Source organism: Gossypium hirsutum, chromosome A09 (genome assembly GCF_007990345.1).
Source record: "Gossypium hirsutum isolate 1008001.06 chromosome A09, Gossypium_hirsutum_v2.1, whole genome shotgun sequence".
In the NCBI taxonomy this organism is placed as follows: Eukaryota; Viridiplantae; Streptophyta; class Magnoliopsida; order Malvales; family Malvaceae; genus Gossypium; species Gossypium hirsutum.
The window spans coordinates 49615145-49634479 of NC_053432.1; the positions used below are offsets into that span (position 1 = coordinate 49615145).

Genomic DNA, 19335 nt, shown 5'->3' on the forward strand with positions numbered 1-19335 from the left:
AGTATCTTTTTTTATTATTTTGCTCTGAAAAAAAATTTAAATATATACGGTTTCAAATTTTTGTGCTCTAACATGTAATTGGTTATACTATAATAAGATTTTAATTTGACATGTTTAATTTTTTAAGTTAATTCGAATAATTTCACTTGATTCGACTCGACTCAATTCGAATTTCATTTCACTCGACTCGATTAAAAAAATCAAATCAAGTTAGGATGATAAAATAAGTCTCGTCAACTTGATTAACTTGAAATTTTTTCACTCGATTCGATTAAACACTGGTACTTGATATTCGCGACAGGTTTTAAAGATTTATGAATGAATCGTTCTTGAGACTAACTTATTATCACGATTAAGGCAAGTGTACTTATCGAACAGTAGTATAGTTCAGCAAGACCGAATTGTTGAACCCAAAGGAACCACGTGTATCTGTATTTACTTCATTTTTATTATCTAGCCTAAAAATTAAGAGGTTTGGTTATCTAAACTAATTGCTAAACTAAGAATACACAGAAAGAAAATTTGGGAAAAATACTTTTTAGAAAATTCGATTGATTAAGACAATACCTAAGGAAAAATCCACCTAGATTTCACTTGTTATTTGACTCTGAATCAGATGATTTATTCATTTGACTTGATCCGTAGAAATTCCTAAGTTATATTATTATCTCTCTCGAGACTAATAACATCTAACCCTAGGTTTGAATAATTGAAATCTCTTTCTAATTAACACCCTATAATTGTATTAACTCGATCTATGGATTCCTTTATTAGGTTTCACCCTAATTCGGCAAAATCTTGTCACCCTATCTCTAGGCGCGCAATCAACTCCACTTAATTATGACAATTTTACTCTTAGACAAGGTCTATTCCTCCTTTGAATAAGAACATTAACTTGAATCAATATCCTGAAATATTAAAACAAGAATTAATAACACATAATTAAGAACAAATCAAATATTTATCATACAATTCAGATAATAATAACAAGATCTGTCTGTCTTAGGTTTCATTCCTCTTAGGTATTTAGGGGGTTTAGTTCATACTTATGAAAGAAAACATCTCAAAAGCATAAAGATAACAAAACATAAGAAACCCAAAACTCCTGAAGAAACTTGAAGGGAGATCTTCAGTCTTGATGATGAATCCGGCTTCTGAGATGGATCAATCGGCTTTCCTTGAGTAATTCCTTGCCTCCTACTCCGTGTCTCCTCTCTAAGTGCCTCCTCCTGGTGTTTAAATAGGTTTTAGCGTGCCTAAGAGCCCTTAAAATTGGCCTTTTTCGAATAGGGCTATACTTGGGCTTGGGAGGGACACGCCCGTGTGCGATTACTCCAGCCCGTGGTCAAGGCTGTTGAATAGGCACGGGCTTGTAGTCTACTCGTGTAAGTCGTGCTTCGATCCTGCCAAATAGACACGGTCGTGTGACACGCCCATGTGAGGAAGTCTAGGTCGTGTTGATTTCCCATGTGGGTCATTTTTCTCCGTTTTTGGCTCGTTTCTCGCTCTTTTTTACTCTCCTATGCTCACCTAAGTATAAAACATGAAATTAAAGAATTAGGAGCATCGAATTCCCCATCTTTAAAGAGAAATCATCCATAAATGTGCTAAGCATGGGGTAAAAATATGTATAAATTATGGTTTATCAAATACCCCCACACTTAAGCTTTTGCTTGTCCTCAAGCAAAATCCTCAACTCACAATCAAAATAAATTTTTCTCAATTTATAATTCCTATCAATAATATCTCAAAATTATCCATAAGTGTTCATACATTGAAAATTCAACTAAAAGTAATCAAAGTTTCAAACAGTCCAAGTTGAGCATTTTATCACAAAAACATAGGGGTCTCCCCTCATCTAAGTGATTACCTTTGATCAAAATATCACAGAGTTTAACATCCTCACTAAAGATTCACTCAAATCACTCAAGGTGTTTAAGGACATCGAATAAAGCACTCATTAGTCAATATGAAAAGTTATTACCATAGGCTTGCATGAAAATCAAATCTCCACCACTATATATTGAGTTGATACATCAATCAAAAAGGTCTTTTAGAGGGTTGTAATGTGGGTTTGGTTAGGGGGTGTGGTCACAAGCTGAAAGAAATGGTTAGAATCGAGATTGAATTGAAAAATTACCTAGCTAGAAAAATAACTAGTCATCAGTTGAATACAAGTGAAGTATATATATATATTTTAAGAACAAGTCAAATAACATAAAACTTAATTACTGCAACGAAGAATAAAACATAGCTAAGCAATTATTTCAAATTAAATCTTGACAAAAATAAGGGTCAAATTAGGGGATTTCAACAATAATGGGTTATAGGTTAATATTGAGGGTAAATCAATTAATGGCTTGTTAGGCTCAAAGGGGTTCACTAAGGGTTAATTATAAAGGTAGGCTTTCGTGGAGTGAGTGGGTTAAACCTAAGTGCCTTTATCAACTTGACATATCAATTCAAATGGTGTGGTCTTGACATGCATAATCAAGCAAGTTCTAGAATAACAAATCAAATTGACGCACTCATAATGAAAGTGAGCATGAAAGAAATAAAATATTCTCTAAAGGCTCAAAATCTCACAAAAACTATGGCTTTTTGATGTTCAAACTTGTGAATTTCAACTCAAGATAATACCTAAACTTAGGGAAACAACCTAAAAGTTTTTAATTCTTCAAAAATCAACTTATCATGCTTGATTCCCTAACGTCTTAAAGTTTAAACAATCAATGCATAAATGCCTATGTTTTAATTCAAGACATATCAATAAAAATCATAAATTAATTAGAATTCATTCTAATAGTGATATGAGTGATTCACATGAGAATAAGACAAAATTCAGGGATTTCTAATGATAATATGAAAGACCCCCTACACTTAAAATGTACATTGCCCTCAATATACAAAGATAAATATATTGAAACATAAAGATAATTAATCAAAAGATAAGGAGAGAAGTGAAACTTCCTGAATGATGAATGGATTCCTTGAATTGGATTTATGAAGAATAATCAGTCAAGGCAATAATGAGAGTGGAGGAGGATACTCTGGTGGTGGTAAAGGTTCATTAATCCATAAGTCCTTTGCCCTTGGAGTTTTTAGTTCCTATTTGATGATGAGTTTTGGAGCTCTTTATGACTGTGATAAAATCAGGAACTCTTTAGGAAATATAACGAAGCATAATTACTCATAATGAAATAGCTGAAAATAAAAATTGTAAAAACTCAAGATAAAATAGTATTAAAAGGAAATAAAAAGTAATTTCGAAATATAAAGATAAAAATAATAGGTGTTTATAGAGAAATTGGGGCACATTGTTGTGAGGCACGCCCGTGTGCCCTCATTTCAGCCCGTGCGTTTCGTGGTTTTCGAAATTGGGCGTATAGGTGTACACGGCCATGTTGCACGGCCGTGTCAATCTTTGTTCACTTCTCCCATGCTCGTGTATGGATGTCCACACCTGTGTTATTTTATCAGTCTTGAGCACGGTTGGTAGGCACGGGCGTGCGGTTCTCAGTTTCAACCACGGTGTAAAGACACGGGCGTATCGCACGCCTGTGTTGGTTTTATAGACTTGAACATGGCTACGTCACATGGCCGTGGCAACTTATCACAACCCCTGTTGAGGAAGATTGTGCCCTATTTTCACACGGTCGTGTCTCCTCTCGTGGTGTGAGCACGGCCTAAGGCACGCCCGTGTAGATTAGAGGACCTGTGTTTCAATGAATAAGTTGGTGATTAGATGCTAAAGACTAAAATTTTAAAGAGGTTAACATTGTTAGTGCTCGGGTTGCCTCCTAAGAAGCGCTTATTTATAGTCTAAGCTCAACTTACCTTTCTGGTGCATGGTCATGGTGGTGGAGGACTTTACACTCCTTATCCCTACTATCAATTTTATCAATATAAGGTTTAAGATGAGTACTGTTTACCTTAAAAGTGTCAAATTTGGGATGAATTACCTTGACTGTACCATATGGGAAAATATTGAGTACCGTGAGAGGGATTACTCCGTTACGTTCAAAAGTGGCAATGCGAGGGTCTACTGCATCTAGTAGTACTTTGGTTCCAACCTTAAGTTGATTTGGTGCGTCATTGAGCTCATCATGGCGTGGTTTTGGTTTATCGTGTGTCCTCGGTCTATGTGTCTACCATTCATCTAGTTCCTCGATTTGTAGCCTTCGTTCTTCATAGATTGGTCCTTTGTTGTTGTTTGAACACGGCTCATATGCGCTCTTCAAACTTGTTTTCTGCATAGAGGGTTTCACTACATGGTTAGTTTTAGTAGAATGATTTATGCAACCACCTTCAATTTTTGATGTGTTACTCGAATTACGAGCTTGAAGGGTGGTTTCGTCTCCCACATGAAGTGTGAGTTCACCTATGCCAACATCATTTATTGTTCTAGCGGTTGCTAAAAAGGGCCTCCCTATAATTAAAGAAACGTTATTATCCTCTTTTATGTCTAGAATAATGAAATCAACTGGGAATATAAATTTGTCAATTTTAACGAGTATATCTTCAATAATCCCCCTAGGAAATCTGATTGTCTTATCGGCTAATTGAATACTCATCCTAGTTTGTTTAAGTTTCCCAAGACCTAGTTGTTTAAACATTTTGTAAGGCATGACATTGATACTAGCCCCTAAATCAGTCAAAACATTATTAACATCTAGGCTACCAATTAAACAGGGAATCTTAAAACTCCTTGGATCTTTTTATTTGTTGGCTAGCTTATTCTTTAGTATGGCTGAGCAAACTGCATTTAGCTCCACATGCGACGCCTCATCCAACTTCCGCTTATTTGTTAAAAGTTCTTTTAAGAATTTGACTGCGTTTGGCATCTGCGAAAGAGCTTCAATAAACGGTAAGTTAATATGTAACTTCTTTAATAATTTAATGAATTTACCGAGTTGTTCTTTTGTGCGGTCTTTCCTTGTCGCATTTGGGTATGGCACATGAGGTTTGTATTCATTACTTACCAGTTTTTAGTCATTGTGGTCTACCTCACCCTTACCGGTACTTACCACAATTTCTTGCCTCAGTTCTAGTTCAGGTGTAACTAACCCTCCCTTGTCTTGAATGGTAATTGCATTGATTTGCTCTCTTGGGTTAGATTTCATTTTACTCGGCAAACTACCTTGTGGTCCTACAAAAATCAGTTTGCCGAGTTGGCCTATCTGAGTTTCAAGCCCTTGGATTGACGTTTGTTGATTCTTAAGGGCTGTCTCGGTATTCTGGAAATGAGTTTCTGACACCGAGATGAATTTTGTTAGCATCTCTTCAAGGTTCAGCTTATTTTCCTACTGGTAAGGTGGTTGTTGAAAACCCGAAGGATGTTGTGGCCTTTGATTTCCTTGACCGCCCCACGAGAAATTGGGATGGTTCATCCAACCTACATTATAAGTGTTACTATACAGGTTATTTTAGGGTCTAGAGTTATTATTACCCATATATTGGACTTGTTCCTCCTCGATGCTAGGGTTGAAGGGTTGATATTTTGTGCATGCTCCTCCTACATTTGAATCGCACCTCATCACTGGATGTACTTGACTAGAACCACACAAACCGTCAATCTTTTTATTTAAGAGTTCTACTTGGTTAGATAACATAGTAACCACATCGAGGTTGAGAACACCATCTGCTTTCGTCGGCTTTGTCCTCATAACTTGCCACTGATAGTTATTCAGTGACATCTCCTCAATAAATTTGTAAGCCGCCTCAGGTGTTTTGTTATTCAAAGTTCCACCGGCGGCTGCGTCGATGAGTTGCCTCATTGAGTGGTTCACACCGTTGTAAAACGTCTGAACCTGTAGCCAGAGTGATAACCCATAGTGAGGGCATCTTCTCAAAAGATCCTTGTATCTCTCCCATGCATCATAGAGTGTTTCTAGTTCCATCTACACAAAGGAAGAAATATCATTCCTCAACTTAGCCGTTTTAGCCGGTGAAAAATATTTTAGTAAAAACTTTTCGGTCATTTGTTCCCAAGTAGTGATTGACCCTCGTGGTAATGAGTGCAACCACTGTTTAGCTTTGGTCCTCAATGAAACAGGAAACAACCAAAGGTGAATGGCATCATCAGAAATGCCATTGATCTTAAAAGTATCATAAAACTCCAGAAAATTTGCCAAGTGATTGTTTGGATCCTCATCCTACAAAGCATCAAACTGAACAAACTGTTGTATCATTTGAATTGTGTTAGGTTTCAGTTCAAAATTATTTGCAGCAATAGTAGGACTAACTATACTTTACTCAGTTCCTGTTAAAGAAGGTTTAGCATAATGATACATAGTACGTGGAGCAAGATTCTGATTAGTAGCAATTGCAAGAGGTAGCAGATTTTCTTAATTTTCAGCCATCTCCTCGGTTGTGGTGGAAGTATCGTCCTCTTGCTCTTTCTCTGTGTATCGTAAGCTTTGCCTTATTTCTCTTCGATTTCTATGAACTGTGCGATCGATCTCTCTATCAAACAATAATGGTCCTGATCTAGTCATACACTATAAAAACCAGTCAGGAACGAATAAAAGAAAAATTAGGAAAGAAAATAAAAATTTAAATTGCAAATAAAGTAAAATGGCTAAAGTAATAAAAATCGATTGTTCCTAATATCCTAGTTCCCCGGCAACGGCGCCAAAAACTTGGTACGTGATATTCGCGATAGGTTTTAAAGATTTATGACTAAATCGTTCTTGAGACTAACTTATTATCACGATTAAGGCAAGTGTACCTATCGAACAGTAGCATAGTTCAGCAAGACTGGATTGCCGAACCCAAAGGAACCACAATTACTAATATTTACTTTCTTTTTATTATCTAGCCTAAAAATTAAGTGGTTTGGTTATTTAAACTAATTACTAAACTAAGAATGCACAGAAAGAAAATTTGGGAAAATACTTTTTAGAAAATTCAATTGATTAATACAATACCTAAGGAAAAATCCACCTAGATTTCACTTGTGCCAACATACGAAATCAACACGGCTTGGACCTCCTCAGACAGGCAGACCACACGGCCTAGACCCCATCTAAGAGTACAATTGTCATAATTGTCATAATTATGTGGATATTGATTCAAGTTAAGCTCTTATTCGGAGGAGGAATAGACCTCATCTAAGAGTACAATTGTCATAATTAAGCGGAGTTGATTGCGCACCTAGAGATAGGGTGACAAGATTTTGCCGGAATAGGCTGAAACCTAATAAGGGGATCCATAGATCGAGTTAATGCAACCCTAGGAAGTTAATGAGAAAGAGATTTTAATTATTCAACCTAGGGTTAGATGTTGTTAGTCTCGAGAGAGATAATAATATAACTTAGGGATTTCTACAGATCAAGTCAAATGAATAAATCGTCCGATTCGGAGTCAGAATAACAAGTAAAATCTAGGTGGATTTTTCCTTAAGTATTGTCTTAATTCAATCGTTTTTCCAAAAGTAATTCCCCAATTCTATTTTCTGTGAATTATTAGTTTAGTTAATTAATTAGTTAAAACAAACCCCCTTATTCTTAGGCTAGATAATAAAAAGGCAGTCATTACTAGTACTTTTAGTTCCTTTGGGTTCGACAATCTGGTCTTGCTAAAGCTATACTACTATTCGATAGGTACACTTGCCTACATCGTGATAATAGTTAGTTTCAAGAATGATTAATTATAAATTTATAAAACTTATCACACAAAATCACATATCAAGTTTTTGGCGCCGTTGCCGGGAAACTAAGAAATTCGGAACACTCAATTTTTATTACTTTAGCCATTTATTTTTCTTGCAAGTTAATTTTATTTTATTATTATTATTATTTATTAATTTACTTTTTCTTTCTCTTGGCAGGTTTTTATAGTTTATGACTAGAAGAAACCCGTCAAGGGCACTACTTTTTGACGGAAAAATTGATCGCACAGCTCGCAGAAACCAAAGAGAAATAAGGCGAAGTTTAAGATACACAGAGAACAAGCAAGAGGACGATATTTAAACCACAACCAAGGAGATGGCTGAAAACCAAGAAAATCCGCTACCTCCTGCAATTGCTGTTAATCAAAATCCTGCTCCACGCACTATGTATGATTATGCTAAACCTAATTTAACAGGAACTGAGTCAAGTATAGTTAGACTTGCTATTTCTGCAAATAAATTTGAACTGAAACCTAACAAAATTCAAATGATACAACAGTTTGTTCAGTTTGATGGTTTGCAGGACGAGGATCCCAACACTCACTTGGCAAATTTCCTAGAACTATGCGATACATTTAAAATCAATGGTGTTTCTGATAATGCCATACGTCTTCGGTTGTTTCCCTTTTCATTAAGGAACAAAGCTAAACAGTGGTTGAACTCGTTACCACGAGGGTTAATTACTACTTGGGAACAAATGACCAAAAAAGTTTTTACTTAAATATTTTCCGCCGGCTAAAACGACTAAATTACGTAATGATATCTCTTCTTTTGTACAGATGGATTTAGAAACACTCTACGATGCATGGGAGAGATACAAAGACCTTTTGTGAAGATGCCCTCACCATGGGTTACCACTCTGGCTATAGGTTCAAACATTTCATAATGGCCTGAATCCTTCGACTCGGCAGATGATTGATGCAGCCGCTGGTGGAACCATCAATAATAAAACACCTAAAGATGCTTAATGAGTTTATAGAGGAGATGTCACTGAATAACTATCAGTGGCAAGTCATGAGGACAAAGACAACAAAAACAGCCGGTGTTTATAACGTCGATTCGGTCACCATGCTCTCTAATCAGGTAGAACTCTTGAATAAGAAAATTGATGGTTTTCTTAGTTCTTCACAGGTTCACCCAGTAATGCAGTGCGAAGGAAATGGAGGTGGATCAAGCAATTCAGAATACCAACCTTATGGCCACAACATGGATAACGAGCAGTTAAATTACATGGGTAACAATCCTCGATCTCAAAACAATTCATATAGTAACACTTATAATGTAGGTTGGAAGAACCACCCAAATTTTTCATGGGAAGGCCAAGGAAATCAGAGACCACCTCCAGGCTACCAACAACCACCCTGCCAACAGGAAAAGAAGCCGAACCTTGAAGAGATGCTTTCAAAGTTTATATCAGTGTCAGAAACTCATTTTTCGAATACCGAGACGGCACTCAAAAATCAACAAGCATCATCCAAGGGCTCGAAACTTAGATTGGACAACTTGCCAAGTTGATTTCTGAACGACCACAAGGTAGCTTTCCAAGCAACACAGAATCTAACCTAAGGGAGCAACTCAACGCGATTACTAGTCAAGATGAGAAAGGGTTAGTCACACCTGAACCAGGACCAAGGCAAGAAATTGAGATAAGCAAAGGTAAAGGTAAGGTAGACCACAATGAGTAGAAACCGGTAATTGTAGAATACAAACCTCGTGTGACATACCTAATGCGACAAGGAAAGACCGCTCAAATGAACAATTTGGTAAATTCCTTAAACTCTTAAGAAAATTACACATTAACTTACCATTTATTAAAACTCTATCACAGATGCCAAACGCAATAAATTTTTAAAGGAGTTTTTAGCAAATAAGCATAAGTTGGACGAGGTGTAGCATGTGGAGCTAAACGCAGTTTTCTCAGCTATTCTGCAGAATAAGCTACCCAACAAATTAAAAGATCCAGGGAGTTTTACAATTCCTTGCTTAATTGGTAGTTTAGATGTTAATAATGCATTAGCTGATATAGGGGTCAATATTAACATCATGCCCTACAAAATGTTCAAACAATTAGGTCTTAGGAAACCTAAACAGACTAGGATGAGCACCCAATTAGCAGATAAAACTATAAAATATCCTAGGGGTATTATTGAAGATGTGCTAGTTAAAATCGATAAATTATATTTCCTGTTGACTTCATTATTCTAGACATAGAGGAGGATAGCAACACTCCATTGATTTTAGGAAGGCCCTTTTTAGCAACTGCTAAAACGATTATTGATGTTGGCACAGGTGAGCTCACACTTCATGTGGGAGACGAAACAATCACCCTTCAAGCTCGCAATTCTGGCAACACATCAGAAATTGAAGGTGATCGTCTAAACCATTCTACTAAAACTGACAATATGGTGCAACCTACTTTGCAGGAAATGAGTCTGAAGGAAGTACTTGAGCCATTCTCAAGCAATAGTAGAGGACCTATTCATAAAGAACGAAGGCTACAAATCGAAGAGCTAGATGAATGGCGGACACATAAACTGAGAACACACGATAAACCAAAACTACGCCAGGATGAGCTCAATACCTTTCAAAATCGAATGAAGAAGTCCCTCTTCCGGTACTTAGCATTTTCCCATTCCGTACAGTCGAGGTAAGTCATCCCTAGTTCGGCACTTTTAAGGTAAACAATACCCATCTAAAACCTTATTATGATAAGATGGATAGTAGGAATGAGGAGTATAAACTCCTTGAGCCACCATGACCATTCAATGGAAAGGTAAGTCGAGATTAGACTACAAATAAGCGCTTCTCGGGAGGCAACCCGAGCACTAACTGAATTAACTTCTTTAAATTTTAGTGTCTAACACCTAACTTACTAACAAAGCTCTTGAATACAGGTTTACCACACAAACACGGCCAAGCACACGGGTGTGCATTAGGCCGTATGAAAACAGAGCAAAGATTTCCCCAACATGGGCTATGATAAATCACCACGACCGTGCGACATGGCCGTGGACGAACCTGCCAAAACAACACAGGCGTGCGACACGCCCGTGCCTTAAAACCGTGGCTGAACCTGTCAAATTAACATGGGCGTGAGACACGCCCGTGTCTAGCACCCGTGGTCGAACCTGTGAAATTAACACGGGTGTGGGCCTACATACATGGGCGTGGGAGAAGAAAACGAAGACAGACACAGCCGTGCGACACGGTCGTGTGCACCCACACGTCCAAGGAACACGGGAGTGGGCCAATCGTCAGACGTGCCCAAATTTAAAATTTGTTAATCACACGGGCAAAAATTGAGGAACACGGGCGAGTTCCCTGGTCGTGTGTCCCAAATTCTATAAATACCCTGCACTATTCATTGTCTTCTTCACTCAAAATCCCTAACCCTAGCCGCTGCAAGTCTACACGGCCTCCCTACTACGCTCGTGCGCTGCTTCCCACTCTATTTTTCACGCCTAATCTCTCTCCCTTAGCATTTGTTTACTATTTTCACTTCTATTTTACTTATTTCTAATGCTTATTATCAAAACAATCTTCATTTTTCTCATACTATTTTCATTTTGCTCATTATTCTATCATTTAATTTGCATTCTTAGGTTATTTCTCGTACATTTCATATTGAATCGAGTTGTTAGGAAAGCCTCATTCTATTGTCATGCCCATGCCATTACTATGCTCATTCTCATGATATTACCATGCTAATGTCACGAAATTATGCTATCAAATTGATTATTTTGGTTGAGTTTGGTAGTATTAGTAGTTTTGGTTGAAATTGTTAGTTCAAATTCATGGCTTTTTCCTTTTCAAATTCTTTTACCTACTATTATTTTTTGTTTTATTTTTTTTTATATATTACAGGCATACAATGTCGTCTTTACGTAGTAAAAAGGCTGTCATTCCTGCTTCAAAGAAAAGGAAGGGAGCGTCATCTTCCTCGGGTCCTACCGCAGAAATTCGCCACTCTTTCCTGCAATTCCCCATCGGGCCCCAAGAAGAACTTTTCCAAATACTCCAGGCCCAACCTTTAATTGTGGGCTGCTGCATCGACTGGGTTACAGTAGAACAAGTTCAGTTGGCTGATTCTATTCGGGCCCTCCTAACCACCGACCCTTGGGAGTTTTTCTCTGGGATCATTGAGCTGACGTATCTCGAGCTCACGATGGAATTATGCTCAACATTTCATCTTCAGACCGTGATGACGAACTACGATGATCCTGGCACAGTCCAATTTCGCCTAGGCGAATGTCTGCCAGCTAAGCGTCCCAGAATTCAGTACTGCACTGGGCTTATATACGGAGGAGTTCAAGGAGGAGAATGACTTACATGCTCTCAACCGCCACATCCATCATTCTCCTTCATCGTGCTGGGACGCACTAGTACTAGGTTCGACCACCTACAATCCTAGCCGCTTGATAAACCGTAAATTATACATATTTTTACCCCATGTTTAATGCATTTTATAGATGATTTCTCATTAGAATCGGTGAATTCGATGCTCCTAATGCTTTAATTTCATGTTTTATACTTAGGAGAGCATAAGAGAGCTCAAGGAGCAAAAAATGAGCCAAAAAGGGACAAAACGGACCAAATTGAGAAGATGACACGGCCTAAGCCTTATCACACGGATAACTCACACGCCCATGTCTTTCGAGGGTGTCGACCAAGGCTTTCACGATTCACATGGCCTGGCCATTGACCCGCACAGCCTGTACAATTTAACGGATCGAAAATGGCCTGGTAATCACGTTACACGGCCGTGGCACATGGGCGTGTCCTTGCCAAGCCCAAGTTGAGTCCAATTCAGAAAAGGCTATTTTTGAGGGCTTCTAGGCATTCCAAAGCTTATAAATACACCCTAGAAGAGGAGAAAAGGGGGGACAGAGAATAGGGGTAAGGAATTACTCCAAGGAAGTCGATTTATCCATCTCAGAAGCCGGATTCATCATCAAGACTAGATCTCTCATCAATTTCCCTTCAGGAGTTTTGGGTTTTCTTTATGTTTTGTATTATTTATTCTTCTGAGATGTTTTCTGATTTAGTTATGAACTAAAACCCCTAAATACCTAAGGGGAATGAAACCTAAGACGAATCTTGTTATTATTTTCTGAATCGTTTGATAAATATTTAACTTGTTCTTAATTATGTGTTCTTAATTCTTGGTTTGATATCCCAGGATACTGATTCAAGACATGCTCTTATTCAGAGGAGGAATAGACCCTGTCTAAGACTACTTTTGTCATAATTAAGCGGAGTTGATTGCGCACCTAGAAATAGGGTGACAAGATTTTACTGGATTAGGGTGAAACCTAATAAGGGGATCCATAGATCAAGTTAATGCAACCCTAGAGTGTTAATTAGAGAAAAGTCTCGATTATTCAATCTAGGGATTAAACGTTATTAGTCTTGAATAGGGATAATAACATAACTTAGGGATCTCTATGGAACAAGTTGAATGAATAAATCGTCCAGTTCGAAGCCAGAATAACAAGTAAAGTCTAGGTGGATTTTTCCTTAGGTATTGTCTCAAGTCAATCAATTTTCCCAAAAGGAATTCCCCAATTCTTTTCTCTGTGCGTTCTTAGTTTAGATAATTAGTCAATTAAAACAAAACCCCATTATTCTTAGGCTAGATAATAAAAAGACAGTCATTACTAGTACTTTTAGTTCCTTTGGGTTTGACAATCCAGTCTTACTAAAACTATACTACTGTTTGATAGGTACACTTGCCTACATCGCGATATTGGTTAGTTCAAGAACGAGTAATTATAAATATTTAAAACCTATCACGAAACCTCGCAATCAAGTTTTTGGCGCCGTTGCTGGGGAACTAAAATATTAGGAACGCTCAATTTTTATTACTTTAGCCATTTATTTTTCTTGCAATTTAATTTAATTTAATTATTATTATTTATTAATTTACTTTTTCTTTCTCTTGGCAGATTTTATAGTTTATGACTAGAAGAAATTCGTCGGGACCATTACTTTTTGACGAAGAAATCGATCGTACAGTTCGTTGAAACCAAAGAGAAATAAGGTAAAGCTTAAGATACACAGAAAACGAGCAAGAAGACAATACTCAGCCCTCAACCAAAGAGATGGTTGAAAACCAAAACAATCAGCTACCTCCTACAATTGTGGCTAATCAAAATCCTGCTCCACGTACTATGTATGATTATGCTAAACCTTATTTAATAGGAACTGAATCTAGCATAGTAAGACCTGCTGTAGCTGCAAATACTTTTGAACTGAAACGTAACACAATTCAAATGATACAACAGTTCGTTCAGTTTGATGGTTTGCAGGATGAAGATCCCAACGCTCACTTAGCAAACTTTCTAGAATTTTGCGATACATTTAAAATCAATGGCGTTTCTGATGATGCCATACGTTTTCGGTTGTTTCCCTTTTCATTGAGGAACAAAGCTAAACAGTGTTTGAACTCGTTACCATGAGGGTCAATTACTACTTGGGAACAAATGACTAAAAATTTTTACTAAAATACTTTTCGCCGGCTAAAACGGCTAAATTACATAATGATATCTCTTCTTTTGTGCAGATGGATTTAGAAACACTTTACGATGCATGGGAAAGATACAAGGACTTACTAAGAAGGTGCCTTCACCATGCGTTACCGCTTTGGCTTCAAGTACAAACATTCCATAATGATCTGAATCCTTCGACTCGACAAATGGTTGACGCAGCTGCTGGTGGAACCATCAACAATAAAACACCTGAAGATGCCTATGAGTTTATAGAAGAGATGTCACTGAATAACTATCAGTGGCGAGTCATGAGAACAAAGCCAACAAAAACAGTCGGCATTTATAACGTCGACTCAGTTACTATGTTGTCAAATCAGGTAGAACTTCTCAATAAAAAAGATTGATGGTTTCTTGGTTCTACGCAGGTACATCCCGTAATGAGGTGTGACTCAAGCGGAGGAGGTGTGGATACAGAATATCAATCCTTCAATCCTACAACTGAAGAGGAACAAGTCAACTATATGGGTAACAATAACTTTAGATATCAAAATAACACATACAGTAATACTTATAATACAGGTTGGAGGAACCACCCAAATTTCTCCTAGGGTGGTCAAGGGAATCAAAAGCCACAAAATCCTCAGGGCTTTCAACAACCACCTTATCAATAAGAAAAGAAGGCAAACCTTGACTAGATGCTCTCAAAGTTTATTTCGGTGTCAGAAACTCGTTTTCAGAACACTGAGACAGCACTTAAGAATCAACAAGCATCAATCTAAGGGCTCGAAACTCAGATAGGCCAGCTTTCTAAACTAATCTCTGAACAACCACAAGGTAGCTTACCAAGTAACACTGAACCCAACCCAAGGGAATAGCTCAACGCAATTAATATCCAAAATGACGAATGAGTTGTTGAGCCTGAACCAGAACCGAGGCAAGAAACAGTGGTAAGCAAAGGGAGAGGTGAGGTAGATCAAAATACAAACAAACCAGTAACTGTCGAATATAAACCTCGTGTGCATAACCTAACATGACAAAGAAAGACTACTCAGACGAACAATTTGGTAAATTCCTTAAAATTTTGAAAAAATTACGTATTAGCTTACCGTTTATTGAAGCTTTGTCGCAAATGTCAAATGCAATGAAATTTTTAAAAGAGCTTTTAGTAAATAAACGGAAGTTGGACGAAGCGTCGCATGTGGAGCTAAACGTAGTCTACTCAGGTATTCTACAGAATAAGCTACCCCACAAATCGAAAGATCCAGGGAATTTTACAATTCCTTGCTTAATTGGTAGTTTAGATATAAGTCATGCATTAGCTGATTTAGGGGCTAGTATTAATGTCATGCCTTACAAAATGTTTAAGCAACTAGGTCTTGGGAAACCTAAACAAACTAGGATGAGCATTCAATTGAAAGATAAAACTATAAGATTCCCTAGGGGTATTATTGAAGATGTACTTGTGAAAGTAGATAAGTTCATATTCCCTATTGATTTCGTTGTTCTAGATATAGAGGAGGACAATAATACCCTTTGATTTTAGGGAGGCCCTTTTTAGCAACTGCTAAAACAGTTATTGATGTTGGCACAGGTGAGCTTACACTTCGTGTGGGAGACGAAATGATCACCCTTCAAGCTTGTACTTCTGGCATCACATCAAACAATGAAGGTAATGGTCCACACCAGTCTACTAAAACTAACAATATGATACAAGCTACTTTGCAGAAATTAAGCTTCAAAGAAGTTCACGAGCCATGTTCTAGAGATAAAGGACACAATCATGAAGAACGAGGGCTATGGATAGAGGAGTTAGACGAATGGCGAGCACATAAACCAAGAACACACGATAAACCGAAATTACGCTAGAAGGAGTTCGATACCTCTTCGAATCAACTTATGGTTGGTGATAAAGTCTTACTAGATGCCACAGACCCCCACATTGTCACTACCACACCAAATGAGGAAATCTCTCTTACGGTACTCAGTATTTTTCCATTCAGTACGGTGGAGGTGAGTCATCCTAGGTTCGGCACTTTTAAGGTAAACAACACTCAATTAAAACCTTATTTTGATGAGATTGATAGCAGGAATGAGGAGTACAAACTCCTCAAACCACCCTGACCATTCACTAGAGAGGGAAGTCGAGCTTAGACTATAAATAAGTGCTTCTTGGGAGGCAACCCGAGCACTAACATATTTTGATTTCTTTATTTTTAATTTCTAACACTTTAAATCATCAACTTTATCTTTGAATTGCAAAGTTTTTCAGCACACACGGCCAGGCACACGGGCGTGCCTAAACTGCGCCAAACAGGGGAAGAGACACAGTCGTGTGGAAGTAGGACATGATTTTCCCAAAACACGGGCGTGCCAGGGGCAAGGCTCGATTCTGTTTCTTCGACACGGGCGTGTGACACGCCTGTGCAATTAAGCCGTGGACAACAATACACGGGCGTGGTACCCTAACACACTGGCATGAGAGAAGCGGACAAAGCTAGGCACGACCGTGCGACATGGACGTGTGCCACACACGTCCTAGACACACGTGCGTTGGATAGTAGCCGAGCACGACCTAAATTGCAAAATTTGAAAAACATGGGCTCACTTTCAGAGTACACGGGCGTGGCCCTAGGCCATGTGGCTTCCCCCTATATAAGCAAACCACTGTTCATTTTCTTCTTCCTTTCAAAACCCTAGCCGGAATCTCCCCCTCTCCACTCCCTAATCCTATTTCAGCCAGCATTCTACAGATTCTCACTTCCTCAACCCCCAAACCACCCTAAACTCCACTCCACGTGCATTAATCCTCACTTTCCCCTCTCTTTTCCCTCTATTTTTCCTCCACACGGCTGTACCCCAACAGCACGAGGACCCACCGACTCAGCCACCACCACCCTCTCGTCCAGTTCATGCGGCGGCTTCATATGCTGGCATTTCTGAGCGCCTCACCTGATTCGAGCAGCAGTGTTTTCAATGATTTGACAACATTGATGCTACTGCACAGCAGATTGTCAGCACCTCCACATCTCATCGCCAGTCCCACCTCGCGAACCATCCAGTGATGAAGATGTTTAAAAATATTTATTTTATTATTTTATGTTTTTAATTTTTATTCAAACTACTTTTTATTTTTTATTTTTATTTTTTAGAAGATTTAAAATTTTATTATAAATTTTGGTTATTTCTTTTCGAGTACTTATTCTTCCTAATATCCCCTAAAAAGTTCTTGATTTTATCACAGTTATATAGAGCTCTTAAGCTCATCATCACATAGGAACTAAAACTCTACCGGGAAAGGGTCTCCACGACAGCCATGTCCTGCTCGACCATGACCATAGCTACAACTAGATATAATATTCTTTTGGCACATGACTTATGGCCTAATGAACCTCTACGACTGCTGGAGTATCCTCCTCCACTCTCGAACCGATCACTCTCTAAAACTCTAGTTCAAGGAATTCATCATACAGGAAGTTTCACTTCTCTCCCTATCTTATTTTTATACTCTAATATCTATCTTTGTATATTGAGGGCAATATACATCTTAAGTGTGGGGGTATTTATTTTATTATCAGAAAAATCCCTGAATAATCATCTTGTTCTCTTGAAAACTCTCATATCATATTTAGGATAAATTTTAATTAATTTATGATTTTGATTGATATATCTTGAATTAAAACATAGGGATTTTTGCATTGATTATTTAAACTTTAAGACAATAGAGAATCAAGCATAATGAGTTGATTTTTAAGAATTCAAAATCTTAGGCTGTTTCCCCAAGTCTAGGTATTACTTTGAATTGGAATTCACGAGTCTAAACATAAAAAAGTCATAATTTTTGTGAGATTTTTGAGCCTTTTAAGCATCTATTCATCCTTTCATGCTCACTTTTATTATTGCTTTAAGTGCGTCAGTATGGAACTGTTATTCTAGAACTTGCTTGATTATGCATGTCGAGACCACACCATTTGATTTGATATATCAAAATGATTAAGTCACTTAGGATTAACCCACTCATGCCATGTAGCCTACCCCCGCGGTTAATCCCTAGTAAAGCTCATTGAGCCTAACAAACCATTTCTTGTATTACCCTTAATATTAACCTTTAACCCATTATTGTTGAAATCCCTTAAATTAATCCCTATTTTTGTCGAGATTTAAGTTGAATGGATTACCTAGCTATGTTTTGTTCTTGATATTTAGTCTATATTATTTAACTTGTTCTTAAAAAAAACTATGTATGCATATCTGTAATTTCATATTCTGAGAGAAGCTCTATTGTACGCAAATGAAGATTAATTCTTTTTTCTAGTTAGGCAACTTTTCAATTCAATCTCGATTCTAACCTTTTCTTTCAGCTTGTGACCACACCCCCTAACCGAGCCCCATTACAACCCTTTAAAGACCTTTTGATTGATGTATCATCTTAAATTATAGTGGTGGAGACTTGATTTTCATGCAAGCCTATGGTAACGACTTTCCATTATTGACTATTGAGTGCTTCCTTTATTGTCATTAAAACACCTCGAGTGATTTGAGTGAATCTTTAGTAAGGATGTAAAACTATGTGATATTCTGAATTAAAGGTAATAACTTAGATGAGGGAAGACACCTATGTTTTTGGAATAAAATGCTCAACTTGGAATGATTGAAACTTTTATGTTCTTTTAGTTAAAATCTGAACGTATGGTTACGTATGGATTAATTTGAGATATTATTGATAGAAATTATAAGTTGAGAAGAATTTATTTTGATTATGAGTTGAAGATTTTGCTTGAGGACAAGCAAATGCTTAAGTGTGGGGGTATTTGATAAACCATAAATTATACATATTTTTACCCCATGTTTAATGCATTTTATAGATGATTTCTTATTAGAATCGGTGAATTCGATGCTCCTAATGCTTTAATTTCATGTTTTATACTTAGGAGAGCATAGGAGAGTGAAAGGAGCCAAAAACGAGCCAAAAAGGGACAAATTGACCAAATCGAAAAGATGACACGGCCTAAGCCTTACCACACGGGTAGCTCACACGCCCGTGTCTTTCGAGGGTGTCGACCAAGGCTTTCACGATTCACAAGGCCTGGCCATTGACCCACACGGCCGTGTGCAATTTAACGGATTGAACACGGCTTGGTAATCACGTCACACGGTCGTGGCACACGGGCGTGTCCC

The 19335-nt window shown here is 37.8% G+C and overlaps 3 non-coding genes across 3 annotated transcripts; 1 reads left to right on the forward strand and 2 right to left on the reverse strand.

Moving 5' to 3' along the window:
• Positions 1-5826: 5826 nt before the first annotated feature.
• On the forward strand, positions 5827-5933 carry LOC121207378 (small nucleolar RNA R71). Its single transcript, XR_005902468.1, has one exon. It is a non-coding gene; the product is annotated as a small nucleolar RNA R71 (small nucleolar RNA).
• Positions 5934-8418: 2485 nt separating this feature from the next.
• Positions 8419-8525, reverse strand: LOC121207413 (small nucleolar RNA R71). The gene has a single exon (XR_005902504.1). It is a non-coding gene; the product is annotated as a small nucleolar RNA R71 (small nucleolar RNA).
• Positions 8526-14202: 5677 nt separating this feature from the next.
• Positions 14203-14308, reverse strand: LOC121206797 (small nucleolar RNA R71). Its single transcript, XR_005901969.1, has one exon. It is a non-coding gene; the product is annotated as a small nucleolar RNA R71 (small nucleolar RNA).
• Between the last annotated feature and the right edge of the window lie 5027 nt (positions 14309-19335).